This window comes from Castor canadensis, chromosome 2 (genome assembly GCF_047511655.1).
Source record: "Castor canadensis chromosome 2, mCasCan1.hap1v2, whole genome shotgun sequence".
Classification (NCBI taxonomy): domain Eukaryota; kingdom Metazoa; phylum Chordata; class Mammalia; order Rodentia; family Castoridae; genus Castor; species Castor canadensis.
The window spans coordinates 177,303,875-177,326,316 of NC_133387.1; the positions used below are offsets into that span (position 1 = coordinate 177,303,875).

General features: G+C 38.7%; 2 pseudogenes; both read left to right on the forward strand.

The window, feature by feature from the left end:
• The first annotated feature begins 1,240 nt into the window (after positions 1-1,240).
• On the forward strand, positions 1,241-17,814 carry LOC109678195 (von Willebrand factor A domain-containing protein 5A-like; annotated as a pseudogene).
• A 2,532-nt stretch (positions 17,815-20,346) lies between these two features.
• LOC109678196 (rab11 family-interacting protein 3 pseudogene) lies at positions 20,347-21,654 on the forward strand (annotated as a pseudogene).
• Positions 21,655-22,442: the final 788 nt, after the last annotated feature.

Sequence of the window (22,442 nt, forward strand, 5' to 3'; positions counted from 1 at the left end):
CTTCCATGTTGTGCCAGCACTACCTTACACATGTAGTGTTGCTGTGTCTCTTGATTGCAACAAGAACCCAGGTGGAGTGACTGGTATATACTCCCTGGGTCTCTATAAGTACACTGTCTGATGTTCTCACCATGAAGAAATTACCTAACAAAACATTTTTCATAATAGGTCCAGTGATTAAGCAACACATGGTAGTATTTTAACTTTTTTAAACACAGTTGTTTGTTTATTGAATATTTCCTTCCCTTACAATGTGGGCTCTCGGGGGTAATAGTTTTTGTCTGTCTTGCTTACTGATACAAAGCCAATTTTGGAAGTCCAATAAATATAATTTAACTAAAAGAATGAATTGCATATTTCTTTTTCAATAGTTTAGTCCTTTGTGTCATTAAATATTTCACATAAAAATAGTGAAATTATTCTCTGCTTAAGCAAAATATGAATAAACACATAAATAAAATGTGTTGGTCTATATCTATAGCTACATAAGGAAGGTTGTGGTTGTCAAGGACTCATCTAGTCCTGGGCATATGAGTAGGCACATGAATGTGATTATGTTCAGCTTGTGCTGTGCAGGGTACACTTCACAATGGTCCAGAGCTGTTTCGAATGCATTAGGTCCCATCACTAGGATAAAACTCGCCTGAAGAATTTCTAGATAAAAGAATCATCAGGTAAATCATAATCTGTAATTATAAATAGGTTATATTATGCATTATATATAAATGCATCTTTTGTACAATGTATGTTCAATATTATGATAAAATCTGTGAGATATGTTTAGAATAGACCATTTTAAACAGAGATCAGATTATTAATATTGGAATATCTTGGACAGAGACAACAAATAGTGCTATATTTCAATTCTGAGCCCCAAAAGAAAAGTCACAAGGGAATGAGAAGATCACACAACTTCTCACTTGTGATTCTGTGAATATCATGATCAAAGTGATTAACAACAAAGGCTTATGGTATAATTAAAACAGAAGGAACAATACCAATATCTGTCTTCATTGACTAAATGAATGCTATTGGTGAGGTCCTCATCTAAGACTCTACACATATTAATTTGCATGTGCTATGCAGGTATTATTGTTCTCACTTTAGAAAGAGAATGCTGAGGTTCAGAAGGGTAAGAATGTTTTCTGATGCCAGAGAGACGTACTGATGTTTGAGTGGGTGACTATGAATATGTCCCTCTGCTCATGTTGTGTCTTTTCCACAGAAACCCTATGTCAGCATGGAGTACTCCTCTGGCTTACTCACTGGCCAAGAGGAGTCAGGTAAAACTGACTCATGACCCTGAATCACCACATGGCATCATTGGTACGTAGTATAATTCCTGGGATAGAGATGGCAATTATTAAAGTTTGTTCTTCTGCTGATCTAGCCCCTGTGGCACTGAAAAGCATCTCTGTAACCTTGTCCATCCATGAGTTTGTGGCTAGCATGTCTGCAACTTAGAACTATGAGAAATGAGGAGAAAGTCCCTTTGGAGGTCTTTGTTTTCTCCAAAGATGAAGACCCTGCTATCTATAGCTTTGAGGCCTTAATGGATGGAAAGAACATTGTGGTAGAATTGCAGGAAAGGATGAAGGAACTAATGATAAGTACCTTCCCTCCACTCCTTCTAACTGCTATTTGTCTAGAATAATTTGGAATGAGGAGGATGAATTAGTCATTCAAATTAGAGCTGTGAACTTGATAAAGACCCATCACTATTCTTCCTCATCAGTTCTTTCTTTCTGTACTACTTGTCTCTTCTCTTAATGTTATACTTCTTTCTAACACCTCATTCTGTTCTTGTTAGGTCTACAGAAACTACGAATATTCCCTCTCCCAGGGCTATCAGGCCTACTTCTTGGATGAGGATGACTGCTCTGTGGATATCCTCCATTGCAATGTGGGGAACCTTCAGCCTGGGTCAAAGATGGCATTCACACTGAGGTATGTGCAGGAGCTGCCACTGGAAGAGGATGAGGCACTGTGTTATGTGCTCCAAGCTATCTTGCATCCTAGATACCGTCTCTCTTGTGAGTGCCTCTCTTTAATGCTTACTGATGGTAGCATAATGTTGGAAATCCTCTTTAGTCTATGGATGTGCTAAAAAATGTTGACAAGTAGAACAGAACTAAGGTAAATTCTTGTAGAACCATCTTGGGACAGCTTCCTGAATATGAATTCACCTACAGTTCCTTTGGTGGACTTGCCTTACACATTTAGCATGGATGCCAAGATCAACTTCCAGCATGGTATTGAGAAGGTCCAATCCAACTGTCCCTTGCATCTTACTGTGTACCACGGAAATGATAAGACGTCTGCTCAGGTAATCAATAAGAGGTATTGTTATTTCCAGTTCCCCTGTTCCTTGGGTCTTGACCTGGTACTCATCCAACCCTTCCCAGCTTCTTCTCACTTTTCTTGCTAACCCAGAGGGAGTTGTACCATGTTTCTTCCCCACCCTGTTTAAGGTACACTCTTCTATCTCCTCTTTGTTCCTGATTATGCTTATTGTGGAAGAAGCCTGCAGGCTTCAGCTCTAACCTCAGACTCAGTAATCAAACAGTGACAGTTGTAATATAGCTCCTTTCCTGGTCCCCAATCAGGTTTCCTTGGCTGAAGGACACAAATTTGATTGGGATATGGAACTCCTGATTTACTATGGTGAGGTGCACAGCCCCAGTGTAGCTGTGGAGATGGAGATGCCTGACATGAAGTCAGGTATTGTTTCTTGCTTTGTAGTCACTTCCTAGGAGGCAATTCTCTGTCAAATATTGTTACTTTTCTTTCCCTCCTAGTAAGAGATAAAACATCCTGAAATGAAATACTAAAATAGCCTATATTTCAGCATATAAAAATGGTTACACTTAATGACATTAAGTTGATTATTAAATAATTGGGGAAAAGAACATGAACAAATAATTCATAAGGGAAAATAAAACCTGTTACACAAATGTATCAATGATCAGTCTTAACAGAAATGCAAATGAGAATGATCATGTTTCATTTTTACCTTCAAAAGAAATCAAAGAGTTCTAAATTGATGACCCCTCATGGATTAAATAGCAGAGTAAATGTGGAACTCTCATAGATTGTTCCACACAAAAAAAAAAAAACCAAAAAATATTTATGCTATCAATCTTTAGATGAGACATTTGGGTATATGTGCCAAAATAAGTGTGTGTTTCTGTTAATTTGATTTTTTTGATTCTTAATAAGGACATAAGCCTAAATATAAGTAAAAATGTGGACTGGATATCTCCTGATATCTCAATAATATCAAGTATTAGTAAACAATTAAAATGTCTTAAAGGGACAAAATTCACTGTGACATCAGTTACTTGATGATTTATTATGCAGCTACAAAAATAGTGTATTTTTACAGATTTAAATAATTTTGGGAAAAGGCCACCAAAGAATGGTAATTGAGAGAAAATTAAATTATACAAGGAGACCAACACTACAAAATAATTTATGCATTAGGAAAACTTTTAAAGCACAAAATGTATGCTGGTAATAATTGTGATTAGGCTAAGACAAAGTTTAGATAATTAATTTCTTTTCATTCAGTAACTTTTACCAATTAATTCATCACACCTACATGTAATCTCACTTGCCATTCTCATGGTGGGTTTTCTCACTACTTAGTACAGTGCCAGTCACGTATAAACAGCTGTCTTTCAACATGAAAGAAATCTACCTACAACATTAAAAAATGCTTCCTTTCCACTGTACATCAAGATTACTGAATTGTATGAACATTATTTTTCATTATTATGCTATCATATTTGCTGTGGGAGTGTTACTTTTTTAAGTAGATGGTTGATTTGGGGACTATCCAATGGATAAGTGATTAACCTGAGCTTTATTCAGCAGTCATACTGAATCCCAGGGCTATACAGAATTTAAAACAATCATTGTGAAATCACTTCTTTGTAAAAATAGGATAATTGAATTTAATGTGCTCTATCATATTCTCTGAATTGTAAAATTACAACTTTCATTTTATTACAATTTCAGTATCAGTGCATCAATTCCCACATCTATTTTCACTTCCTCCTTAAAATAACATCACAATTATGACAAATTGTCCACATACAACAGGTTTCTTATCTCCCTCACCCCATCATTTGAATAAGGGTTTTGAGGTTCAACATGAATCCCAGGGTCTCCCTTTTTTGGGGGTTGTGGGTAACTGCTTTGGAGAAGTTGGAATTACAATGTGTGTACAAATGCTTATAAATGCTCCTGTGATTTGTCAGTTTAGGATTTATTTACACGAACCCTGAATGGCAGATCACACTTACAATGCCAGCACTCAGAGGATGAGGCAGGCAGATCATGGTTTGATGCCAGTCTGGGGTATACAATGAGTTCTAGGCCAGCCTGAGCTACATGAAAGTCTCTGCAGTGGCTCAAGTGCTAAGAGTAATGCTTAGCAAGTGTGAGGCCCTGAGTTCAAGCCCCAGTGCCACAAAAAAAAAAGAATTATGTGTGTGAACATTTTTTTTCAAAGGTGGAATTAAAGACTTAAAAGTTAGCCATGTGATAAATTTCTCATTGACTTGTCTTGAAAAGAAAGTTTAACTGTGCACATAAGCTTATGTGTTTGTTTTGGCAAATGCTGGAAAATGTTCACCTGATGTGTCTCACTCATTTGCTGGGCTTCCAGAAAATTAACATCCAGAGACACTACTGTCATTATTACTCATTGCTGCTAACCCCTACTCTCTTTCTTCTCTTTCATGTCTGTCTGTTCTACTTCTGTCTCTTATGTTTATAACTCACTTCCAGCTCTTTGTGAGCAGATAGTCAATGAGGATCAAACACAAAATTTTTTATTTGAGTTTTCCCAGCTCAGTAGTGACCTATTCACTACTCAAGTTCACTACAATTGATTTTGTCCTTTCCATGTAGGTAGTTTGATGGGAGCTCCATCTTCAATGGTGAGTTTCTATCCAGATATTCCAGAAGTGGAAACATCAATGAACTGTGGAGAATTTGTCTTCCTCATGGACTGCTCTTATAGTATGCAGTAGATCCTGAGCTGCCAGGGTATGGCTCAGGTACGAATAGAGGCTGCCAAGGTAAAACCAGCTTTTTTCCTTTTCATGAGCCACATGCTTCCATGCATATGAATCTGAGGGGCAAATTAGGGTCCATTTGGAGCCATAGGGCTGTTTCCATCTAAGCAACAACACGTGTGATCACTCTAAAGCTAGCCTTGGAAATAAACATGGCATAAAGCAGGGTGATGGGCCACAGGTTCAAGAGTTAGGTTTGGTGTCTGTGTGTCCCTGAGAGTCCTCCCACTCTGTCTCATCCAATCTCACTTTCAGGAACCACTAACTCTGCTGCTGAAGAGTTTGCCTGTAGGCTGTTATTTCAACATCTGTGCATTTCGATCTTCCTATGAGGCATTCTTTCTATAAGTTTCTAAAAAGGCCATGAAAAGTTCAAAAAGATTCATTTTTAAAATGGGACCACATTGTTAAAGAGTTTAGTGCAGCATTGACCTGGGAATTGAGCATGTCAGTTAGATTAAATGAGAATAATTATAAGAATGGGGAATATGGAGCTACCCTCATGTAACCAGGGGTGCTTTTTCTCTCGTGGAGAATGTGAAGTACAGTCAGAAAACAATGAAGAAGGGAGTGGAGAGAGTTACATTTATGTCTTCAGATTGAGGAGGTACCAAAATTTTGAAATCACTCTGGAACATTTATAGGGGAGCTTCCATCCCAGGCCACACCCTTCAGGTAAGAACTGCAACAGTGCTGGGCACAGTGATTCAAACTATAATCCTAGCTACTCAGCAGGTGTAGATTGTGGTTCAAGGACATCCCAGGTAAAAAAGTTAGTGGACCCCACCTCAACCAATAAAAGCTGGGCATGGTGGTGTGCAACTGTCGTACCAGTTATTCAGGAAATGGAAATAGGTGGATAGCTATCTGAGCTAATGTAGACATAAATATGACAAGAATAACCAAGCCAAAACAGGCCTTGAGTTCAAATCCCAGTACCATAAGAATTGCAACAGAGCTAAGAGAAGGTCCAGAGAGAGTGAAATCTCTGTTCCGTAGTCTGTGCTTCTGATTTTCACTGTGGAATTGGAGAAATATCTCCTTCCTTAATTCCATGAGGCAGACAATGAAAATTCTTCAGTGAGATGTTACAAAACCCTTAGATGAAGCAAGTGTGGGGAGTGGCTAAAAATTCTCAGGGATCTGAACAGACCCATGACAATATGGTACCAGTGAGGGTGGAACGTGAGTGATCTGACTCCTGTTTCAAGATGTATCAGAGTTTCTGTGATGAAACAGTTGGACTCTTCAAAGGTGAATTCTGGTACCTTACAAGGAACAAGAGAGGATCAATGAGAGTTTTCTTTCCTTAAACAGGTTTATGTATTCACAGATGGAGAAGTATGTGATACATTGCCTGTAACTGATGAAGTTAAGTTAAACAGCAATAAACAGAGGTATGAAGAGAGTATTATTTCAAGTGTGGTGACTGGACCCCAGTCACCTTGGCATGTGATAGCAGGGTTTACATTGCTTACAGAAGACAGATGATTGAAAATTTTTAGTTTTATCAGCTGGCTGATTTTTTTCTTTTTTTTTTTTATAGTTGTGCTGGGTGGTGGTACATTGGGACACTTAAAAAAGTTATTACAATATTAGTTCTTCATAGTATTGCTGTATTTGTAAGAACTTTTGTATTTGTATTTGTATTAGGACTAACTATATTCCTCCACATATGAAAAAAAGCATGCAGCTTTTGGCCTTCTGAATCTGGCTAAGTTCACTGAAGATGATGTTCTCCAGTTCCATGTATTTACCTGCAAATGGCTGAATAAGTTTCCATTATATATAAATACCACATTTTCTTATTCCATTCATCAGTAGTAAGGCATCTTGGCTACTTCCATAACTTGGTTATTGTGAATAGTGTTGCAATAAACATGGGTGTGCAGGTGCCTCTGGAATAACTTGAGTCACATTCCTTTGGGTATATCCCTAGGAGTGGGATTGCTGGATCATTTGGCAGATCTATGTTTAGATATTTAAGAAGCCTCTATATTGTTTTCCAGAGTGGTTGCACTAGCATACATTCCCACCAGCAGTGTACAAGTGTTCCTTTTTCCCCAAATCCTCGCCAGCACCTGTTGTTGTGATATTTCTGATGATAGCTATTCTAACAGGGGTGAGGTGGAATCTTAGTGTGGTTTTGATTTACATTTCCTCTATGGCCAGAGATGGTGAGCATTTTTTCATGTGTTTTTTGGCCATTTGAATTTTTTCTTTTGAAAAATTTCTGTTTAGTTCAGTTGCCCATTTCTTTATTGGTTCATTGCTTTTCAGGGAGTTTAGTTTTTTGAGCTCCCTGTGTATTCTGGTTATCAGTCCTTTGTCTGATGTGTAGCTGGAAAGTATTTTATACCACTCTGTGGGTGGTCTCTTCAGATTAGAGACCATTTGTTTTGTTGTAAAGAAACTTTTTAATTTTATGTAGTTCCACTTGTCCATCCCTTCTCTTAGTTGTTGAGCCGCTGGGGTTCTATTGAGGCAATCCTTGCCTATACCTATTACTTCCAGAATATGCCTAGCTCTTTCCTGTACTAACTTCAGAGTTTCAGGTCTGATATTAAGGTCCTTGATCCATTTTGAGTTGATACCAGTACAGGGTGATAGACATGGATCTAGTTTCAGATTTTGCAGGCAGCTAACCACTTTTACCAGCAACATTTCTTGAAGAGGCTATCTTTTCTCCACTGTATATTTTTGGCACCCTTGTCAAAAATAAGGTGGGCATAGCTATGTGGATTCATATCTGAGTTCTCCATTCTGTTCTACTGGTCTTCATGTCTGTTTTTGTGCCAGTACCATGCTGTTTTTATTGCTATTGTTTTGTAACATAGTCGGGTATTGTGATACCTCTAGCATTGCTGTTTTTGCTGAGTATTGCCTTGGCTATTCACAGTCTCTTGTATTTACAAATGAACTTTAAGGTAGATTTTTCAATCTCTGTGATGAATGTGATTGGTTTTGATGGGAATTGCATTAAATATGTAGATTGCTTTTGGTAGTATAGCCATTTTTACTATTATGTTGATTCTACCAATCCATGAGCATGGGAAATCTCTCCACGTTCTGTAGTCTTCCTCCTTCTTCAAGGGTTTGTAGTTCTCCTTATAGAGATCATTCACATCCTTTGTTAAGTTTAGTCCTAGGTATTTGATTTTTTTGAGGCTATTGTAAATGGACTTGTATCTATATATTCTTTTTCAGTTTGTTCATTATTAGTGTATAGAAAAGGTAATGATTTTTGTAGACTGATTTTGTATCCTGCCACATTGCTGAAGCTGTTTATGGCATCTAGGAGTTTTTGTGTTGGGTTTTTTTGGGTCTTTAAGATACAGGATCATGTACTTTGCAAATACAGATATTTTGACAGTTTCTTTTCCTATATGTATTCCTTTATTTCTTCTTCTTGTCTCATTGCTCTGGCTAGGAACTCCAGGACCATGTTGAGTAGGAGTGGGGATTGTACGCACCCTTGTCTCATTCCCAATTTTAGGGGAAATGGTTTCAGTTTTTCTGTACTAAGTATGATGCTGGCTATGTGTTTGTCATATATAGCTTTTACAATGTTGAGGTACATTCCTTCTATTCCTAGTTTTCTTAAAGCTTTTATCATGAAGTGGTGTTGAATCTTGTCGAAGGCTTTTTTTGCATCTATTGAGATGATCAAATGGTTTTTGTCTTTGCTTCTATTAATGCGCTGTATTACATTTATAGATTTGCATATGTTGAGCCACTGCTGCATCCCTGGGATGAAGCCAACTTGGCAGTAGTGAATGATCTTTCTGATTCATTGTTGGATTCGGTTTGCCATTATTTTATTGAGGGTTTTTGCACTGATGTTCATTAAGGAGATTGGCCTTTAGTTCTCCTTTTTGGAGGTGGCTTTGTCTGGTTTGGGGATGAGTGTAATACTGGCTTCATAGAATGATTTAGACAGTGTTCCTTCCCTTTCTGTTACATGGAAAAGTTTAAGGAGAGTTGGTATTGGTTCTTCATTAAAGGTCTGATAGAATTCAGCTGAGAATCTGTCAGGTCCTGGACTTTTCTTTTCTGGGAGACTCTTTACTGCTGCTTCAATTTCATTTTGTGTTAGAGATCTTTTCCGGTGATTAATATCCTCTTGGTTCAATTTTGGATGATCTTAAGTATCTAGAAATTTTTCCATTTCTTCAAGATTTTCAAATTTATTGGAATTAAGGTTCTCTAAGTAGTCTCTGATGATTTTGTGGATTTCCCTGGCATTTGTTGTTATCTCCCCTTTTGCATTTCTGATTTAACTAATTTTGTTTTTTTCTCTCCTCATTTTAGTAAGATTTACAAGGGGGTCTGTCAATCTTGTTTATTTTTTCAAAGAACCAAGTTTTTGTTTTGTTGATTCTTTGTGTGTTTTTTTGTTTGTTTGTTTGTTTCTACGTCATTCATTTTGGTCCTTATTTTTATTATTTCTCTCCTTTTGCTTGTTTTGGGATTTGCTTGTTCTTGTTTTTCTAGGAGTTTGAGATGTAGCATTAGGTCACTGATTTGAGATCTTTCTTTCCTTTGAATATATGTACTCATGGCTATAAACTTTCCTCTTAGGAGTGCCTTTGCTGTGTCCATAGGTTTGGGTAGGTCATATTTTCATCTTCATTAACTTCCAGGAAACTTTTAATTTCCTCTTTTATTTCATCAATGGTCCACTGATCATTGAGCAATGTGTTGTTCAGCTTCCAATTGTTTGCATGTTTTCTGCTGTTGTTTTTGTTGTTCAGTTCTACTTTTAATGCATTGTGATCAGGTAGAACACATGGGATTATTTCTATTTTCTTATATTTGCTGAGGCATGCTTTGTGTCCTAAGATATAATCAATTTTTGAGAAAGTTCCAGGAGCTGCTGTGCAGAAGTTGGATGAAATATATTTACTTTCTTTTGCTGTGCAGAAGTTTTTTGATTTGGTACAACCCATTTGTCAACTCTTTGAGTCTTACATTTTGAGCTATTAGAATCCTATTCAGAATATCTTTGTCTGTATTTCCAAGTGTTTCTCCAATGTTTTCCTCTAGTATTATCAGACTTTAAGGTCTTACATTAAGATATTTGGTCCATTTTGAGTTCATTTGTATACATTATTAGAGACAGGGATCTGGTTTCAGTCTTCTTTATGTGGATATACAGTTATCTTGACACCATTTGGTAAAGAAGCTCTCTTTTTTTTCCAATGTGTATTTTTTTTATGTCTTTGTCAAAAATTAGACAGCTGTACCTATTTGGGCTAATTTCTGGGTCTTCTATTCTATTCCATTGGTCTCCTTGTCTGATTTTGTGTCAGCACTAAGCTGCTTATATTACTATTGCTCTCTAGTGAAGTTTGAAGTCAGATTTTGTGATACCATTAGCATTCTTCTTCTTCAGGATAGCATTAGCTATTATTTGTGTCTCCCAATAAATATCATGATGTTTTTTCCAATTTGTGTGAAGGTCATTAAAATTTTAGTGAGAATTGTATTGAATGTGTACACCATTTTCATTGATACTGTTTTTTAAACAATATTGGTTCTGCCAATGCATGAACATGGGAGGTCTTTCCATCATCTAATGTCTTCTACTATTTCTGTTTTTAACATATTAGAGTTTTCATTATAAAGTTCTTTAGCACCTTTGTTATATTTATGCTATGGTATTTTTTTAAAGGTATTGTGAATGGAATTGCTTTCTTGACTTATTTTTCAGTGAGTTCATTCTCAGTGTAAAGGAAAGCTACTGATTTTTGTGAGTTGATTTAATATCCTGCCACTTTGCTTTAAGTGTTTAAAACTCTAAGAGTTTTCTCATGGAGTCTTTAGAGACTTTTAAATATAGAATCATATCATCTGCAAACAGGGATAATTTTGCTTCTTCCCTGTTTGAATCCCTTTTTATTTCCTTCTCTTATCTTATTGCTCTGACTAGTAACTGAAGCACCACGTTGAATAAAAGGGGGTATAGGAGACACAATTTTCTCCTTGCTGCTTTTAAAGGAAGTGCTTTAAGTTTTTCTCCATTTGATATATAGGTCTACATGTCTGTCATCTATCACATATAAAGTGTTCAGAAATGAATGTTTTATTTCTAGTTTCTTTAAGGCTTTTATTGTGAAAGGAGATTAAGTTTCTCCAGACTGTTTCTGCATCTGTGAGGTGATTATGGGGTTCTTGTCTTTGCTTCTGTGTATCTACTGTATTACGTGTTTTGATTTGCATACATTGAAGCATCCTTGAATTCCTGGATGGAAACCAACTTGATCATGGTGTAAGATCAATGTGTTGTTGAATTTTATTTTCAAGTATTTTTATTTAGGATTTTTCATCTCTGTTCTTCAAGGAAATTGGGTCTATAGTTTTCTTTTTATTCTTATGGTCTTATACAGTTTTTGATAGCAAGATAATACTAGCTCCATAGAATGGGATTGGAAGTGTTTCTTCCCTTTGTGTTTTGAGGAATATTTTGAGGAGTGCTGGCATTAGTTCTTTAAAAGTCTTATAGAATTCAACAGTCACCCGTCAGGTCTTGATATTTCATTCTGGGAAGTTTTTACTAGTATTTCAATTTCATTAATTATTATTTATTTGTTTAAGTTCATTGTTCAATTTTCTAGGTTATATATGCCTAGAAATTTATCCATTTCTTCTATGTGTTCCAAATTATTGGAATTCAAGTCTTCAAAATATTCCTTAGTGGTCCAATGTATTTCAGTAGTATCTGTTGTAATGTTGACTTTCTTCAGCTCTGATTTTGTTTATGTATGTCTTCTTTCTTTTGGTTAATATGGCTAAGGTTTTTCAATATTGTTTATAGTTTGAAAGAACCAATTATTTCATTAATCTTTTGTATTGTTTTTAGTTTACATTTTGTTCATTTCTGCTCTGATCTTTATATTTAATGCTTTTATGAATTTTGGTTTGAATGGGCCTTGTTTTTCTATGACCTTGAGGTACATTGTTGGATTATTTATTTGACATCTCTCTAATGCTTTATTATAGGCCTTTGTAGTTTAGAACCACTTTCTTATATCCCACAAATAAATTTTGGGTTAATTTTCATTTGCTTCTAAGAATTTGCAGTACTGGGTACTGGGGATTGAATTCAGGTCCTCACACTTGCTAGGCAGGCACTGTACCAATTGAGCCACTACACCAGTGGAATTTTTTAAATTTCCCCCTTATTTCTTCAATGACCTAATGGTTCACTTTTCATGTGTTTCTACATTTTCTTTAATTTCTTCTCCAGTTGATATCTGCTTTTATTTTATTCTGTTCTGATAAAAATAAAAGGGATTATTTCAATTTTTTTATGCTTGTTAAGATTTTCCTCATGTCCTAAATACCTATTTTGGAAAAAGTTCATGGGCTCCTGAGAAGAATGTGTACTGTGCATCATCTGTTGGGTGGAATGTTCCACAGGTGTCTGTCTGTTAGGTCCATTTGAAATATAGTTTCCTGTAATTCTGTAGCTTCCAGGCAGTGCATGGAACAGAATGTCTGCATGTACTAAATCTTGGCACATGACCACATGCTGGAAAGAAAGGAGAAGTTTTACCATATCTATATGTTATACTGGTTCCCGAACCTCTTTCTGATTAGACTGCAAATCTGTTCTGTTATGAGTCCAATGTTAGTTGTAATTTCTGAGTGGTACATTCTGTATTTTGTCTTCACTTCTTCCATCTGCCTTAACACTTCCTCCAGACCATTTTCTGAAGGGTTCTCTCTTTTAAACCCCTCTGATTTGTTTGTTTAAGAAAAATCCCATGTATTTCTTTTTGCCTAGGCCTTGTCCTCTGAAGCTGTCCACTTTGTGTTAGGTGCTAGGCTCTTTTTCTGAAGAGGAAGGAGACACGTACCTTTCTTTTTAAAGCTTAGTTTCTATCTGTTCACTATTGAATCTTTGATACTGTCCTGCCATCACCCACATGAAAAACTGACTTTTGTACTGGTGATCTTGGTCACTTCCCCAGAGCTGCATGAGGCACATACCCTTACTCCACTATCTTAGCCAGAACCTTTCAAAAGGTTTTTATTTCTACATTGGTTTTGTATTCAATGACTTCATTTATTATAGATTCTAATGCCAATGATATAATTTAGGTTCTTTTAGATTTTCTATGGATAATCATGTTTGCAAATAATCTTGGTTTTAATTTTTTTGTTTTGGTCTTAGTTTTATTTTTCTTCTTTTTGAATTGCCCTGGAGAGGTTCTTTTATACACACCTTAGTAGAAATGGTCATAACTGGCATCCTTCTCTTATTTTGGACTTCAAAGGGAACATATTCACTATTATATTCTTAAGTGTAGTGATTTTATTGTTGTTCTGTAGTTATCCTTAATGAGATTAAGAAATCCCCTTTCATTTTAATTTTGAAATTTTTCTTTCTTTGTTGTTGTTTGAATAAAATGAACAGTTGCTGGCTTCAATCAAATGCATTGTATGAATATCTTGAGATGAGTGTAAGATTTTATGCTTAACTTTTTTTTTTTTGAGGCAGAGTCTCCTTACATAAACCAGGCTGGCCTTGAACTAATTAATGATCTTTAACCTCAACCTCCTGAGTGCTAGGATTGCATGCCAGCTTGTTACCCTTTATTCTTTAATGTGTGAATTACAATGATATTGTTAAAACAGAACAACCTTGAATCTTCATAATAAATCTAAATTTGTTGTGATGTATTAATACTTGTCCTTTATTTTTAGATTTGGTTGGCTAATAAATATGTTTTTTAGCTAATAAATATGTTTTCCTAAAAAATAATGTCATGAATTTTCTTATACTATCATATCAGATTTATACTGGCATCATTAAGTGAGCTGGAAAAATTGCCCTTTACCTTATTCTTTGAAAGATTTTCTTCCTTCACTGCTTGCTAGAAGTAGAAAGTAGGCTCTCTGGACCTAGAAAATTATGTGTGTGTTGGGGGAGTTTTTTAACCACTCCTATTTTTATGTATTCTACTTTTAATAAGAGTTTGGATAAGCAACCTAAATTTTCAAATTTTCTTACATTAAATTATATTTAAAACTGACTTGCAAAGTCATGAAATGTGGTAGAATCTATAGTGATATTACATCTTCGTCCATTATTTGTGCTTATATATTTCTTTCCTTTATCTCAAAGCTTTTTTGATTTTACTAACCTTTAAAAAGGTCATGTTTTTGGATTTCACTGTTATATGATTTTTTTTTTGTTAATATCTACTGCTATCCTTATCCTTTTTTTCCCCTTAGGTCCTTGGATTTATTCACTTTTTTTTTCTAACATCTTGAGATGCATGCTTAGGTAGATAATTTTCAGACTTCTCTTTTGTTTCCAATGTGCTTTTTAACATATCTATAGCCTAAACCTAAATTTGGATTCATAATTTTTCATTGATCTATACTTAAGTGTACTTCCTAATTATTGTTTATTTCCTTTTTAAGCCTAGATTATTCACAGGAATCTTACACAATTTCCTCGTAGTACAGGCAATTAGCTTTATAAATACTTACCTTACAATCCAACCCAATTAAGGTAATCTCATTCAATCTATACAAATGATTTTCTGCAAGTTCCCTCAGCAAGAGAGGAGGACAATGTACGTACAAGCCACAGCAACAATATAGATTGTAGCAAGTAATCAGCAGGCAGGCATTGCCTGCTATGACAGCCATAACAGTACGTCATGAGGATGGCCACCATTTTTGGAGAGGATCCCATGTTAGGGTGGGGCCTTTAAAATTTACATTAAGAACACCAATGTCCTTCTTAGGTCCTGAGACATCAATGTCAGCCTCTTTGTTTCCAGTGAGGCCAGGGACATATGCCTAGTTATATAACATACAGTCACCTGTCTAAAGATCCTGTCACAAAGCTTTTAACTACAAGTGGCATTTTATATTCCTGTTAGTTATTAGATATTTTACATGAAACATAGAAATTCTTTGACTTTCTATATGATATCTTCCCCCAGAGAGGTCTTACTCTTTGCTTCTGATGGTGACTGAATACAAGCTGATAGTCATCATCCAATTATTATCTGATGAAATTCAATCATTGTGATGGCTGGTACATTTCTAATTCACCTCTACTTCTTGAGTGTAGTAATACAAGATTCTGCCAAGAAACCTGACAGGTTGTCATAGACACCTGCCTTTCAAAAGCAGAGACCACTACTTTCATCCCTCACATCTGTGAAATGACTTAGCCATGCAGTCATCTATTTTGTGCTTAACACTTGCTTCAAAGAGGAAATGGTCACCAGAAGCCAAACTATTTTCTCTTGGCTGCCCTTTCCCCCAAGGTCTCAGTTTATACATTCTTACTGTCTTAATAGAGAATTGCTTCAATTGTCTTGTTGTCTTTTCTCTTTTCAAAAAAATACTTAAAGGCCTGTATATAGCTTTTCTAGTTCTCTCTGGCTACAAAAATATCACTTTAGCATTGTGTGAGCCAAACTAACATAGGAGGTTTTACTTTAAAACAGAAACTAAAGTTATAACATATTAAGAAGTTATAGATATAAGTTCTAATTTTTTTGCTTGCTAGATGATTGAAAAAAATCAACTAACCACCCTAAGACTTTGTATCTTAACTTGAAAATGCTTACACTCATAATATTTATCTTGTAGGCTTATTGTGAGAGATATGAATAAAGCTACATAAACCACCAAGAATTGCACTTGACAAACATAAGTGTGATATAAAATTCTGTTATTCTTATAATTATTATTTATCATCCACATGAAGTGCTTTAGTGAGTTCTAGACATATAATCAGCTATCAATAAAATTTTTTCATTTTTTGTTTTATACATTAAAAAATCGTTTCAAAATACACGTACAAGTATTTTATAGCATAGGCTATAGTTGAAAGACATGTTGGAAATTCTTTAAAATTTTATCTCAAGATGCTGGTAGACTTTGTTCTTTGGGAGAATGACTCCTTTTAGGCCACTGCAATTAAATTCTGGTCTTTGTCCTTACAAGTACAGTACATTAATCATAATGCTGATGTCACTAGATATGGGGATGATGAGTTGCACTGCCCCAAATCAAAAGACAATGATACCTGAGCCAAGATTTCAGTGTAAGAATTTATAATGAAAACTATTTCTGTCTTACCTTCTAAAAATGCTTGAATGTTACTGACAAATTATCTCTGAACAGACAATTCTATTTAGAAAAAGAATTTGTGCTTGAGAAGCTAGTTGGTGCACAAATACTTGAGCAGCATGAGGACTTTCCAGTTAGGAGAGCACTAGACAGATTTCTCCATCCTGAAAACAGCCTTTCAGGATAAGGACGGTGTAAGAATAGTATCAAGCAGGCAATGACACTGGTGATAATTTCTGTCTTTTCATTGATAGTTTGGGGAGGAATTTTGTGGTCAGACTGAGCACTGATCCAATGCCATCTCTGCCACTTAGTAAGAATATGATCACGGGCAGATTTTCTAACATATTCTGGGCTCCTGATCTTCTTCTACAAAAGGAAGCATAAGACTTCTTTTTATCAAGCTGTATCACCAATTTAAGACATTTATTGTGTCTCTTAAAATCTAGACTATGTTCAATAAATGGTACCATGAAACTCTTTGTCAGAAAGACTACCTTCATGTTTCATTCACTGTTCTTTGTTAATTTGATAATTCTAGTCATTAGCAATTCTCTAAACTCCTTTTCATAATTGCAGATGTTTTACACTTGCTGTTGGAGAAGGTGCCTCCACCAGCTTAATAAAAGGCATTGCCAAGGTATCAGGGGGCACTTCAGAGTTCATGACAGGCAAGAACAAGATGCAGTTGAAGGTGAGGGAGAGTCAATTTGTTCAAAGGTGGAAAATTCAGACCAAGTAAGAGACAGGGTGAGGACACTACTGTGAAATCAGAAACCTAACTTACAGGAATATCTTCCCTTGTCCCCTTGGCTTGGGATATATATTTTAGTGGGGCCACTTTTGGCATTACAGCAAAGGGATCTGGTGTAGTATGTGAAGAAAGCAATTTGTCTGGAACAACTGGAAGTCAGAAATGAGATGCTAAAAGAGATTGTAGCTTTTGTATTTAAGAACAGAGACTGAGAAATTAACAGCTTTGGCTGTGACAATTGAGACTCTAGGTCTCTGCTTCAGGTCCACTTCTGGTACTAGAACTCATCCTCTGTGAAATAATACAAATGAAAAGAGTAAGAAAATGCATGCATGACAGATGTAACAGCTTAGAACAGGAAGCAAATTGATTTTCCATTTTATTAGTATGCAAACGAAGACATCTCTGGTTATATTTCTAAGCTCTTCTTTCCCAATCAGTGCCATTTCTTATCTAATTCCCTTCACTAGGGATGTCCCAAATATTTCCTTTCCTCAAATTTTGTTTTTAAATCTCTCAGATTTGCTTTATTGTATATAAAATATGAAAACTAGTGGTCAACTCCCTATACAGTATTAATAATTAGGCATAACATGTATTATAACACAGAGCCACTCATACATAATATTCAGTTAATAGTAGCTGTCATTGTCATTCATATGTTTATAGTTGTTCTGTTCTCTTTCCTTCATTATACTCTTAGGTCCCTGAAGCATTCTCTACAATCTGTGGTAAAAGACATCAATCTGAACTAGGATTTGCCTCCTTGTTGTCTGCCCTATGATTTCCCCAGAACAAACTGTCATCTTTAGGGGTAGATTAATTTTCTTGACTCTGGCTTCGTTTCTTTCTAACCTACTCAAGCCTTAACTTCTTTCCTCTCACTTTTTCTTTTCTAGCCTGAACATTTAAGAGCCCCATTAACTGGCATGTGGTAGTTTTTCTGTTGGTATCAGGGATATTCCAATGAAAACAATGTGTGGTTCCTTGTGTCTAGTGCCAAGTGGAGAGGGAAATGGTGAGTTTTATCCTATTCATACTCATGTAAAATAAGGTGTCCTAACTAACTGAGCATATTATCAAAAGTAAAATGTGAGGAGGGATTTGATCAAAGTGTGTTATATGCATATATGGAAAGATCACAATGAAACTCCTTTCTATAATTAATATATGCAAATAAAAATATAGACAGAAAATCAGGAAAAAGAAAGGAAAATGTGTAATGTTATTAAGTTGTACTATTTTCCTTGTCCTTCCACATCTAGGATTTCTGGCTAGTGCTAGACATTTTTGTCTCAAGGAAATAGAATTTGTCCCATTGGCAGAGAGATTTAATATGGGGAGAGGAGAAAACAAAGAAATACTAAAATGTAAAAAGTGCATATGAACATTGAATATTAAAACATTTTAAATCTGAAAGTTATTGATCTGTATCAGGATTAGATGGTTCATGACCAGGCACAACTGATGAATGCAATGGCCTGAGACTGGGAGTGGTACAAGAGAGGATTTGAGGAAAAGGTGAAGATTAGAAAGAGCCACTGGGGACTCTGGGAAAGTGGAATGTCCAGAGAGAAACAAAATCATTTGTCAAGGAGTACCGAAGGTCCAGTTCAGTACGGGTAACTTCACTTTTTACTAGGAGCAGTCTACTAAAGAGAACTTCTGCCTGTGATTCATTTCAGCAGAATTTAGCAGCTTTGCCATAACAATGATCAAGCAGAGGGTTGGTTTAATTTGTCTTGGGATTTTTGTCAGATGAATGTGATGAACACAAATTACAGATATTGACTTAAGATCTTGCTAAGAGTGTGCAAAAGTGTCAGATCTGACACATAGTGTGAATAGAGAATATATTGAAGATGGAAGGAAAGAGATGTACAGAAAAAAATGGAGGAATCAGGACTAATTTGTCAGCATAAGGTTAAAGCTTAAGTGAAAGGACTCTCAGAATATAAAGGTTTTTTTTCAGGTTAAATGGAATAATTCTGCATTATAACAAGATCCTCACAATCTGGGGTGGGGTTGAAGTAGAATAGAGCCGAAGGTAAGAAGTTTGCTTTAGGATGTTGGATCAACTGTCTACAAGGGTCCTGGAGTCTCTCAAGATTACAGACCTAGGAATGGAGTGAAAGTCTGTGGTATACCTAAGAATTTCACGGGAGTGACAAAGACGTCAAAAGCTCATAGTAGAGAGGACATGTGAAAAGTCACCCAGGTGCATGTAGGAAGAATAATGATCTGGGACCAAGGAGGTTGACAAGTCCACCTCAAACCTGTGTCCTCGGAGTGCAGTACCTTGGTCAATAACCATTCAAGTGGGACAGAGGAAAACAGTTTTCAGAGGAGGATAAATTCGTTTTAAGAATTAATTGGATGGGCTCAACACCGGTTCTCTTGCCTCATCCTCTGCCCCATGCCTGCTGCGCCGCCGGGCTGGGGGTCGCTGAAGCGCGGCGCGAAGATGGGCGAGGGCGGAACGGGCCTGAGATCCTGCAGGAGCAGCCCCTGCGCCCCGCACACGCCCGCCGCCTCTTCCTGAGCGCCATTGTCTGCTGATCTTGCCGCCCGCTGCACCCCTAGCTCGGCTGGCGCTGGGGTGTGGAGCTCGGCCGGCCGTCTTCTCCCGCGGGCCTCAAAGAACCGTGCCCAAAGCCCACGCGGGATCGCAGGGCCCCAGGAGCGCGATGCACTGCGCCGCTGGCCGGAAGACCCCAGAGGCCAAGAAGCCAGAAGCACAGTGGAGCTGGACAGAGGAGCCCGACCGGCGGTGCAGCTGGCTCCTGCAGCCTGAGGAGTCCAGTGCGCCGCGCTAACAGCCAGAAAAGCCCAAAGCAAGGTGAAGCTGCCCCTGGACCCTGAGGAAATTCATTCGTTGTCCTGCTGGCCGGAAGAGTCAGACTCACGGTGCAGCTGGCCCCAGGAGCCTGAGGAGCTTTGCTGCTGGCCCGAAGTACCCGAGGCTTGCGACCTTGTGCGTGGCCTGTTCCCAGGGCACTAACTAGAGTGTGCCTGGGGAGCACCCACGGGCGAGCCCAAGGAGGCAGGGCCACCCTTGGACCCGAGCCCAGCACTGATGCTGCCCAGCAAGGCAGGCCAGTAGGATGGCTCATGTCGCCGAGCCATGTTTGATGCTCTAGACCCGGATGGGGACAGCTTTGTCCGCATATAGGACTTCATCCAGTTTGTTGTGGCCCAAGGTCAGACCAGGTGAGGACTTCACTCAGTACTTGTGTCCCAGTGGGCTCTGTGTGATTAGTTGCGAAGACTTCCAGCAAGGGATCATGGTCACCAGAAATGGAGATCCTGACAGCCAGCTATACAGTGTGGCACCTGCCCAGGATGAGGACCCCTTGCCTGTGCTGATTAGTTTGATGAGTTAGTCACCTATGAGGCCATCGAGGTGACAGTGCGTACATGGGCTCCAAGAGCAACTACAGTGAGTATGAAACCTTCACCGGGGAGGACACCAGCATCCTTGTGCACCCTGACCTGCAGTCTGAGGGGGAAGCTGACAGTGCAGGTGGCTTATCTGTGCTCTCTGAGTGCCTGGATGTCATGAAGGAGCAGTGACTATGGTGCACTGCTGATGTTCTCTGGAAGATCTCCTCACAGTGAAATTGTCATCATGGTGATCAACAGTGAGGAGCATTTTGAGGATTATGGTGAAAGCAGTGAAGTGGAACTGACCCCAGAGACCTTCTGTAGTGGGGAGCTGGACTGCAATGACCACTCTTTTCTCACCCCCAGTCCAGCCAAACAGCTTTCCAGAAGGAAGATGGTAAAGTACATGCACAATTCAGGGGCCCTAACCATGGAGGCTTTTGAGGACCCTCCCCTGGAGCCTGTGGAAGGCCAGGAGGAGGAAATTGATGACAAGGTCATCTTCCTGGAGAGGTGGGTGTCAGAGCTGGAGAAGGACAGCATGGTCTCTGAGAGCAGTATGGCAGGCTGAGGCAGGAGAACCACTAGATGGTGCACAGAGCCAATCCCCTGAAGGAGCAGGAGCTAAGCACCCAGGAGATGGTCCTGGTAGAAGCCAGGAAGCAGAAGGAGCTCCTGTGCAAGATGGAGCATGAGAAGAGCATTGAGACTGAGAACCTGCAGGCCAGACTGCAGCAGCTGGACAAGGAGAATAGAGAGCTACAGTCCTGCACACAATGTCTGAAGGCCAACATCAATCACCTGGAGAAGGAAAAGCAGAAGTTGCTGGATGAGATTGAAGAGTTGATGCTGGGGCTCAATGAAGAGCAGGAAAATAAGGGGACAGGCTGAGCCATAAACAGCATCAGTTCCAAAGGGACAAGGAGGCAACCCAGTAGCCTACTGAAGACCTCCACAAGCAGCTGGAGCACTTGCATCTCCTCTGACTGGAGGCGAAGTAGAGGCAGAGTCGCAGGTAGTTTGGGCTTGAAGGAGTTCAACAGCTGTGCCCTGGAGAGCAAGCTGCAGCAGGACTACCACAACCTGAAGAAGCAGAATGATGAACTGAATGGGCAGATCATCACCTTCAGTATCCAGGGCACCAAGAGCCTCTTCTCCAAGGTCTTCTCCAAGTCTCTAGCTGCAGAGGTCAGCTCTGTCTCTCATGACAAGCTCATGGAAGCAATTCAGAAGCAGGAAGAGATCAACTTCCACCTTCAGGACTACATTGACAAGTTCATTGTGGCCATTATGCAAACCAACCCGTCCATCCTCGAGGTCAAGTAGGGCAACAAAGCCCAGCCTAGATTTGTCCAAGACTCCACTAGTGCCCCAGAGTGGCTCTGTCTCACAACAAGGAGCCAAGACTAGCAGATCCCACAGTCAACCAAGCCCAAGGTGTACAGGGTTTTGTGCAGTTAGACTGGGTAAATGAAGACAGGAGGCTGCAGAGGGCAGTAAGAAGGGAAGAAGGAGCCACAGCAGGAAAGGAGTGCAGCTAGGTTTGCTGTTGACTCTGACCTTCAGGAAGTCAGGGCCTCTTGCCCTAAGTCTCCCAGCCAACAACACTCACATCTACTCAGCCATGACAGGCTTTCAAACCTGTGTGCAGTCTCAGGCATGGGTGAGCTACCTTGTGACCCCTCCATGGAAGACCCTCTTCCTGTCATGTAGCCCTGTTGGGAAGAGGGAGAAAACGGGTCCCTGCAAAGACTGCAGTTGACAACTCAGACTCCCTGATACAGCATCACGTGTGCCTGGCCATGCCCTGATAGAGTGAGAGCCCTGGGCCCTTGTCATGTGGCAGTGCAGGAAGGACAGAAGACAAGACTGGTGAATGTGGGGACTAACAGGGAACTGCAGGCCCCAGCTTTCCCAGAGCCCTTCAGGCTGTCATCCAGACAGGTGGCCTTTGGTCTAGCTTTGGACCCAGGGCCTCTAAGACCCTCATCCATTCCCATGGTGTGATCCTCCCTTTAGTACCCTCATGGGCTTTGACCTTCCTTGTGGGGACTGGGGCAGGAGACCATCAATTCCCATTTCTTTGAACAAAGGACTTGAGATGCTGACTGTGT